This window comes from Scylla paramamosain, chromosome 13 (genome assembly GCF_035594125.1).
Source record: "Scylla paramamosain isolate STU-SP2022 chromosome 13, ASM3559412v1, whole genome shotgun sequence".
Lineage (NCBI taxonomy): Eukaryota > Metazoa > Arthropoda > Malacostraca > Decapoda > Portunidae > Scylla > Scylla paramamosain.
This window is the reverse complement of record NC_087163.1, coordinates 10,608,557-10,619,024: the sequence shown is the minus strand read 5'-3', so window position 1 is coordinate 10,619,024 and position 10,468 is coordinate 10,608,557.

Genomic DNA, 10,468 nt, shown 5'->3' with positions numbered 1-10,468 from the left:
TTCTAAACCAAACTTCTTGTCCTATCCACTCCTACGCTGATGATACCACCCTGCACTTTTCCACGTCTTTTCATAGACGTCCAACCTTTCAGGAGGTAAACATATCACGCAGGGAAGCCACAGAACGCTTGACTTCTGATCTTTCTAAAATTTCTGATTGGGGCAGAGCAAAATTGTTATTGTTCAATGCCTCAAAAACTCAATTCCTCCATCTATCAACTCAACACAACCTTCCAGACAACTATCCCCTCTTCTTCAATGACACTCAACTGTCCCCCTCTTCTACACTGAACATCCTCGGTCTGTCCTTTACTTATAATCTGAACTAGAAACTTCACATGTCATCTCTAGTTAAAACAGCTTCTATGAAGTTAAGTGTTCTGAGACGTCTCCGCCAGTTTTTTCTCACCCCCCCAGGTGCTAACTCTGTACAAGGGCCTTATCCGTCCATGTACGGAGTATGCTTCACATGTCTGGGGGGGGGGCGGTTCCACCAATACTGCTCTTCCAGACAGGGTGGAATCAAAAGCTTTTCATCTCATCAACTCCTCTCCTCTAACTGACTGTCTTCAGCCTCTCTCTCACCGCCGCAATGTTGCATATCTAGCTGTCTTCTACCACTATTTTCATGCTAACTGTTCTTCTGATCTTGCTAACTGCATGCCTTCCCTCCTTCCGCGGCCTCGCTGTACAAGACTTTCTTCTTTCTCTCACCCGTATTCTGTCCACCTCTCTAACGCAAGAGTTAACCAGTATTCTCAATCATTCATCCCTTTCTCTGGTAAACTCTGGAACTCCCTGCCTGCTTCTGTATTTCCACCTTCCTATGACTTGAATTCCTTCAAGAGGGAGGTTTCAAGACACTTATTCATCAATTTTTGACCACTGCTTTGACCCTTTTGTGGGACTGGCACTTCAGTGGACATTTTTTTTTATTAGCGTTTTGTTGCCCTTGGCCAGTGTCCTTCCTACATAAAGAAAAAAAAACATCTAAGACTGAGTGATAAAGACTGGTTGAGGGACTGGTTCATGTGTTTTTGTGTTTGTTCTTGGGAACCAGTGGTGTATGGTATCTATTGGTCTCACTCGTTCCTTATAATTGTGTTCTTCGCGAATTCTTATAGTGTTCCATATTTTACTGTTTTTTTTTTTTTTTTTTGTAAACTGATATATTGAAAGGTGTAATGTTGTATTTATAATGTAGGTCTTCCATTTTGTTTCATTCTGTGTCATTATTGTTAATGAATTTTATTCCTCTATTGATTAGTTTTTGCATATTTATTTTCTGAGATTTAAAGATTGAGCATAGGTGGATATTATGTAACTGGTATGAGTAGTGTTTTGATAAACGTTTTTTTTTTTTTTAATTTTAGGTGTTAGGTTTCTGAATCGTCATAATTTAGATCTGACTTTTCCCTTACTGATTTTATTTGTTACATGTCCTCTAAGGCCTATAGCTTGGAGTTTTAGTCCTAGGAATTTTCCTTCTCTTCTCGCGTTTATGTTTTTAATCATTCATCGTTATTTGTTTTGTTTAATACTGAACCATAGGAATTATTTTAAATTTTCCTCGTTTGTCTGTATCTTTCATTTACGTTTATATTTATTTATTATGTCACTTTCTCTTTCTATTTTCATTTTCATCATGAATTTTGATTTGCTCGGTGTTGTTATGACTTGGGTGACATCGTCTTCATACATGGTGTCAAGGCAGCCGTGACCTGCTGGTATTAAGTCGTTGGTGTATAGTGTTTAGAGAGTTGGAGAGAGTATATTTCCTTGTGGAACTCCGCTTAATAAATTTATGTCATTACTGTAGTCGGCTGATCTGTTATCGACAAAAGTGCTGTTTTTTTTTTTATTTATTTTTTTTTTCGAGGATGGTGGATGAGCTTAAATGCAACAATTTATATTTTAAGCCATTGTGCCACACCTTATCAAAGGCTTTTGGCTACGTCCCTTAAAACAACTATTACTTTATGTTTTTCTGCTAGGGCATTAGCTATGGTTCCAAGTTGTAGTAATTACTGTTGTTATTCCTTTATTTGGTCTAAAACCATATTGTCTTTCTTTTATTATGTTGTTATCTGTTATGTAATCCCTTGTATAATTTTCTCAAAGATTTTTCATGGAACTTCGAGTAGATATATGGGTCTATAATTTATTTTATTCATTTATTTATTTATTTATTATTTTTTTTGGGGGGGGCCGGGTGATTTATTTTTTTTAAATATAAATTTTATTGTTTTATTTATTTATCTATTTATTTATTTTTATACATTGGGTAATAACTAATGAAAAAAAAAGCGTTGAAAATGTTTTTAAGCATAGTGATGGAATTTTGAGTGCAGTTTTCAAAGACAATTTTATATATTCTAGAAGATCCTGGGGCTTTATTTTTAGTTCTCTTTACAGACTTTCTTATTTCCTCATTATCTATTGGCCTGGTGTAGAAACAGTTTTCTGTCTAGTCTGGTTATATGTGTAATGTTGAATGGTTTTATTCTGTAGTTGTGTATGTTTATGTATGTTTCTATGTCTTCTGAGTGTAATATGTGAAAAAAGTTGCGTCTTCTTCGTCTGTTATTCTAAAGATATTTTTTTCCAGATGTTTTCATTAACTTTACATTTCTCTGCATCTGGTGCCATCGTTGTCCTCTAGGTAGTTAGTGTATGTTATGTCCTTTTAATTGGTTGCTCTTATTCCAGAAGGTTTTTGTGTCCTCGCTTATATTTATAATGTTACTGACGTTGTCCTCCTAGTTTTTGTTGTGTGCCTCTTTACACTTTTTTCTTAGTTCATAACGTATTCTTATGTATTTTCTATGATTACGTCAAGTCCATCCATTTATTTCAGCATTATATCTCAGTTCGTTGTATAACCTTTCTAAGTTCTTAATATGTGGTGTTGTTAGTGTTTGGTAGACTGGTTTGTAGTTGCTCTTAGGTATCGTTTTGTTCATTGCTTCTCTAACAATGCTTAACCATATATTAATTTCTTGTTCTACTTGCTCTGTTGTGCAGTTGTCTAAATGTTTTCACTGATATTTTGTCATCTAGAATATACTGAAATTGTTCCCAATTTGCTCTTTTGAATTGATGTGTCATTTTGTTTAATGTAAAATGGTTTTGTGGAGACTTAAAATTACTGGAATATGATCAGATGAGGTGACATTGTTTGGTTCTATAGTTGTATTTAAATAACTGTTTATTTGTAAAGACTTTGTCTGGGTTGGTAGCAGAAACGTGTCTTATGAATGTTGGAAAATGAGGCCCAATATTAATTAAGCTACCTTAGTTGATTATTTGTATGAGACTTTTTCGTACTGTATTATTTTGCCTGTTTCCAGAGTGTGTATGTATGCAGTTGAAATCTCCTAGTATATATGTAGGCATGTTGTTTATGAGTCTGTATATGTCTGGAAATGGTAGGTAAGGTCTCCTAGGGGCAAATGTGTGGTAGCAATGACTGTTGGTCCGAGTGTGGTATTTATTTCAACTGCTAGGAAGTCTGTTATGAAGTCATCTATTAGTTTCTGTTGTATTTCGTGTTTTATTGCAATTGCTGAACCATCATTTAGATTTTCGCTAGTGTTTACTGTATAACATCTGTATCCAGGAACTTTTAGGTTTTCGTTACTCTTTAAGCCGTGACCATAAATTAAAATAATTTCTGCTCTGGTTTGTAATTTGTTAATAGGGACTCTTTGTTTGTTCTTCAATTTAAGATGTGTTGAACTAGTGTAAAAGTGTTACTTATTTTTTATAGGTTCTCTTGAGGCGTGTCTCCCCTTGTTTTAGTGGTGATCTATCCGGTATTATTCCTGTTCTTATTTTACGATAGATGCCTTTCGTTATTTGATTCCAGCATCCATGTAGTGTGATTTCGTCGTTTTTAATCATATTTAGTACTTGTTCTTCTGTGAATCTATTATGTGTGTAAGTGAATTTGAATTTGTTATTGTGTATGCCTTTAGTTAACTCATCTACGGTGAACTGTTCCTGGGGACAACCTTTTTCTTCCGTAGTGTAGATTTTCAGACATATCTTTGGCGATTTTTGGTAGTAATTCTTCTTTCATATTTGCTCATTCATTGCTGATTGCTTCATCTAGTTCTTTTTCTTGATCTTGTACTATTATGTCATTTTGTTCTTTACATTTTCGTGGTTTGGTTTCAGGTACAGTTGTGGTAGTGTTTACTGGCTGGTGTGGTTGAGTCCTGAAGATTTTCTGTGAATCTGGGGTTTCGGGAATTTTGATTGCAGGTAAGTTGTTTATTTTAAGAATTTTGTTTAGCTCCTCTTCATAAGAGCCTAGTTTTTTCCATGTTTCTATAATGGGCATGGACAATACAGATATTGATTCTAAGTGTGTCTTCTCTGTTAACTGATGGCGTGTTGAATTCGGTAACTTGTGGGTTAGGCTACTATTGCTGTGTAACTGCGTTACTTGCTACCCCCAAGTACGTCAATTTGTTTCTTTCTGCTCCTGTTTTCCTCTTTTCCTTCATTATTTCTTTCCTTTTTATGCATTTCATAGTCAGAGTATTGTGGTCCTCTTCGAAGTTGATGCATTGTTTCTTTTTCTCTTGACACTGGTGCCAAACGTGTCCTTCTTGACTGCAATCTGAACAGATCTGAAGTCTTTTGGCTTTTTGCAGTCTTTTGTTGCATGATCTTCTAAGGAGTAGCACTTCATACAGGAATAAACTGGAATGTAAATTTCTTGTTTGATGTGTGGCGGGATGCTTAGGTTGAAACCCAGCAAACCCATTTGAGTGCATTTTTTAACCAGTGGACTTTTGAGTGAAAGTTATCTTGATGGTTGAGGAGTTGGGAAATTTGTATATAGTGTCTACATCTTCTATCCATCTGTTACTTTTTGCTGTTTCTTCTATTATCTGTTCTTCATCCCTGTTATAAATGTGCTCATCTAGTCTTGTGACTATCACGCGCTTTTTAAGTTCTGGTGGCAGTACTGGCAGGAAGTCATTTTTCTTTTTTTTTTTTCTGTAGAGTTTCCTTTACTCATTTTGTGAAGATGTTATCAGCATGGTCCTCATTTAATGAAAGAAAGGCGAAGCCGTGAACACTTTCGTGACATGAATTTCATTTCGGCACAGAATTTTCAGTAGCTTGATCTTATTTCTGTCCACCGGCCCTTTACATTTCATCTTCACTCTTGTCATTTTGGTTACATGTTACACTCTTACTAGAGTTAGCAAACAACGGCAACAGTGCACAGCCTACAAGGGGCCAAGGCCCGATCCCCCACACCTACACCTTCCCTCTGTCACCCCTGAGGGGTGACAGAGCACCCAACCAGCAGGGGTTCGAAGGGCCACTGGGGCAACGCTTCCCTCCCTTGACACACCTGCCTGTGCCAAGTGCCTGTCCAGCTCACTTCGTCACGAGCTTCTTCTTTTGCTCCGCCGATTTACAAGGCTACTAAGTACTTTCACCTCTGGAGAGAAACAGGGATTTTCCCTTAACCCATGGAATTCCTATAACCACCCCTGCCTAGGGGGCCCCTTCATGGACATGCCTTCAGGGTTCGGCTTCATACCGTGCTCGTGGGTGCTCTGTTAGAAAAGAAATTAGTGTTGGAAAAAGACCTGAATTGCGCAGTGAAAGGATAGTCACCACCCAGCTGCCACAGCTCGTAGGTAAACCTCGAATGCCGCAGGGAAACAAAGGTGGTGTATTCAAACACTGGACACAGGTGGTGTTTATATTCTCTGTAGCAACGCTGCACAAAAGTTGAAAGAGCCGGTGAGTCTCACTCGGTACCCCATCCCGGTTCCTGGCCTGTAACGGTGAGGCTTCTTCACACCGCCGGTAGCTGGAGCCGAATTCAGAGCGCGCGGTGTAGAGTTGAAAGGGAGAGTTGTTGCTACTCTCAGGACTGGAGGCCGATTGTCTTGCCTCTGACGCCGACTTTTTTTTTCTCTTTTTTTTTTTAGGGGGGTGAAAAATAACAAGCTAGCTAAAGAGAAATTAAGAGGGAAGAGAAGGGGTGAAATACAATTAGAGAAAAGATAGGTTGTGGGCTTGACCACATTGCTCTTATCATTATTATTTTTTTTTATTTATTATTTATTGTTTATTTTTTTATTTATTATTATTATTTTTTTTTCTGCAGACATCTACTTCTCATTAATTTATTTTATACATGCATTAAAAAGTCATAACTGAATCAGCAGAACCACATCTATTCCTACAATACACACTTTTGGGCAAGGTTGTACAGTCTCACTATGTGCGAGAGAGAGAGAGAGAGAGAGAGAGAGAGAGAGAGAGAGAGAGAGAGAGAGAGAGGCAGGCTCAGTGTTTTTTTCCTTTGCTTTATTGAAGTGAGACAGCCTCACCCAAAAGAGACACAGATAAGTTCCTAAGAAATTTAGACTGCATGATGCTGTGATCTTGAATTTGCATTGTATGAAGTGCATTATGTACATTATGAAGTGCATTATGTACATGAGTGTAATGTGAACAAAATAAATAGGGTGATTAATTTGTGAGTTGGATATATTTGTATTGTAAAGGGCAAGTAAGTAGCTTAAGGTAAGGTGAGGTTGTAAAGGTAAGGTAGGATAAGTAGAATAGGTAGGATAGGGAAGGATGGGTAGTAGTTGTGGTAGGATCAAATAGGTACAATATGTCTAGGTAGTTATGTGTTATAAAGTAAGGTGAGGAAAATTCGGTATAAAGTATAAGGAATATAGCAAAGGAGATAGAATAAGGATATAAGGATAAGGTTAGACGTGGCGTTCTCCTCGTCCGTCATCACTCTTGTGGTGGATTTTGCACTGGGTCTGTAACACTCTATGGAGACTTAAAGACTTAGAGAGATTAAATTTGTCATGTAATAATTGCCTTCAATTGCTGCTTTTTGGGAACCACGTGTGTGTGTTATTTCGTGGTATCACCAGTTCATCATATTGTTCGTTTTCTGTTATTCTTATGGTTTCCCAATTTTTTTTTTTTTTTTTTTTTTTTTGCGCTTTATAATAATTTAGTATATTCAAAGGAACAATGTTATATTAGATATGTAGTTTCTCAGAATTTCATTGATCTTGTTCATTACAGTGTATGAATCTTAGTGTCTTACTTAGGGCGGATTGCATTTTCCTTTTTTGAGTTATTGAGGCCATATAGATTGGTATTGAAGGATACTCCATAACTGGTATTAATAGTGTTTTTACTAGTATTGTTTTCATTTTCGGAGCTAATTTACTGAATCTTCTTAGTTGTGATAAAATTGCATTCCTTTTGCTTATTGTTCTGGTAATATGGCCAACGAACCCTGTAGTGGAGATATTTAGCCCAAGAAGTTTTCCGGCAATACTTGTTTCGATTTTTTTTTTTTTTTAGTTGACATTAATTTTCCTTGCTTTATATTGTGCAACTGGTATTATTTTAAATTTTTCTTCACTATTTTTTTCTTTCAAATTTATTCATTCTTTCAATCTCTCTTTCTATTTTAACTTTCTTCATTAATTTCGATTTACTAGGAGATGTTATTTGTGTGATATCGTCAGCGTACATTGTATCTATACAGCCAAAATCGAGTGAGGGAAGATTATTAGTACAAAGTGTGTATAACACACTTCCTTGTGGAACATCACTCATTAATCTTATGTCATTACTGTACCTGTTGCCAAAATTTATTTTTACCGTTCTCTTATTCAAAAAGTTACACAAAACTTTTCCAAGATGTCAGGAAGTCCTAATCTTATTAATTCATATTTTAGCTCATGATGCCACACCTTGTCAAACGCTTTAGCAACATCTTTTAGAACCGTATATACTTGTTTTTAATCTGCTAAGGCATTGGCGATAGTCTCATAAATTAATGTTTAGCAGTAGATGTTCCCTTGTAAGGCCTGAAGCCATGTAGTCGCTCTTTTAATATATTGTTTTCAGATAAAAAGGTGTTTAATCTAGCTTTAATAATTCTTTCAAATGTTTTGTCCGGTACCTCTAATAGCCAAATCGGGCGTTAGCTCATAGGGTTAGTAAGGGTTTTATCTTATTTAGGTATAAATTTAATTATTATTGCCTCTGAAAACACTTGGAAATTATCCAGCAGACAAACATGCGTTAAAGATGTTTTTCAGTTGTTCTAGCGTTTTATCTGTGTATTTTTCTAATATCTGTTTATCTATTTTCGTAGAGCCCGGAGTTTTTTTTTTTTTATCTCTTAATACAAGATTTATTTCCGTAAGTGTAATTTCTCTGGTATGGTAGCTTTAAGTATTCAATCTATTCATCTTGACAGTAGAAAATGACTTTACTCTGTTTATATTTACATTATTATAACGGTCAATATGCTCAGAATGTTGCTTGTCGAAATTATTTTCTTCCTCATCATTGATTTTAAATACGTCCTTCCACTTTTTCTCCATCAGGTCACATTTTTCTTTATCTAAGAAATACTTATTTCCCTCAGTATCTTTCATATAGTTTGTGTAAGTGGTTTTCTTTCCTTTTAGTAGTTTGATTTTGTTCCAGAATTGCTTGCTGCTTTTACTGTTTTATCCCCCCAATTTTTTTTTTAAAGTTTCCTTACATACTTTACGTAATTCAGATATTACTCTTAAGCCTTCTCTGTATGTTTGCAGTCCAGCCGAAAAATTCTGCAAACTCTTTTAATTTTTTTCAAACTGAGACTCTAAATTCCTTATTTCAGGTGTTGTTTTTAACTGGTATGATTTTGTTATAGCTGTATCCATAGCACTTTTGACAGCTTTAATCAAGTTCATAGTTGCATTTTCTAACTGTTCAATACTATTGCCATCATGATTTATCACAGTGATTTGCGACTCAAGTTTATGTTGGAATAAATCCCAGTCAGCCTTATGTATTTAATATACTTTTTTTCTTTCTCAATGATGAATTGTGCTGTTTCTTTCTCAATGATGAATTGTGCTGTTGAGAGTTTAAAAATAACAGGTAAGTGATCGGCGGTTGTTAATTCCCCCGGCTCACAGATGCAATTTAAATAGTGGTGTTTATTTGAAAAAAAATAAAATAAATAAATAAATGGATAAAATTATCCGGGTTTGTTGTAGGATTATGGCTGAAAAATTCGGGAAATGTGGACCGAGATGTATATTTTTTTCTTGATTAATAAGGCTCACTAAACTTTTACCCATTGTGTTATTAGAAGTGTTTCAGAAGGCTGTGTCTGGCATTAAATTCACCCAGGATGTAGGTCGCGATATTATAATTAAGCAACCTGTGCATATAGGACGCAAAAAGGACGTCTGGGAGGCAAATACATGGTTATTATAGGTCTGAGACTTATATCAAGCTCTACGGCAAGGAAATTGGTGTCAAAGTCGTCGTAAAGTTTATGTTTGATGTTATATTTTATTGCGACGGCAAAGCCATCTGATAAACTTTTGCTATAATTAATTCTGTAAGATTTATAACCTGGAATTTTTTTGTTCTTCCTTAGGCTATAGTCCATGACTATTTAATACAATAATGTCAGGGTCATTAGTAATATAATCTATTATTAATGTTTGTTTATTTGTTCTCCAGTTCAGGATGTTAGGTTGGATAATCTTTAGGTTGTGACTAATTGTTGGAAAGTTTTCTCTGGCGGGGGTCCCCATGCTCCAATAGGGAGTGTTCATGATAAAGTCCAGATCTAATTTTTTTTCTGTACTCGTCAGGTTTTACTGCATAACAACATTTAGATAAATTTATTTCCCCTTTTTGTGTTTTCTTTATTATTTGTTTTGTATATTTATTTGTAAATTGCCTTTTAGCTTTATTGTTTCTTACGAGTTTTACAAGATCTCCAGTTGTGAAGTTCTTTGGCCATTATATTTTCATGTAAAAAACTTCAGTCCAAGCTCGTTGGGCTCAAGAATCTTTTCAGGTAAAAAGTCATGACTTTTAGATCACTATAACTGCTCTGTCAACTTACACTTGTTTTTGTTGTTCTTGCTGGTGGTTCAAGACTAGTTGCACTAACATCCTTTTGTTCGGGAAAGTTTATATCAGTCTCTTCAGGAACTATTATGTTTTTTTTTTTTTTTCTATTTTTATGCGGGACAAAAAAAAAAAAAAAATGCCCATTGAAATGCCAGTCCCATAAAAAGGTCAAAGCAGTAGTCAAAAAATTATGAATAAGTGTCTTGAAACCTCCCTCTTGAAGGAATTCAAGTCATAGGAAAGTCATGTGGAAATACAGAAGCAGGCAGGGAGTTCCAGAGTTTACCAGAGAAAGGGATGAATGATTGAGAATACTGGTTAACTCTTGCGTTAGAGAGGTGGACAGAATAGGGGTGAGAGAAAGAAGAAAGTCTAGTGCAGCAAGGCCGCGGGAGGAGGGGAGGCATGCAGTTAGCAAGATCAGATGAGCAGTTAGCATGAAAATAGCGGTAGAAGACAGCTAGAGATGCAACATTGCGGCGGTCAGAGAGAGACTGAAGACAGTCAGTTAGAGGAGAGG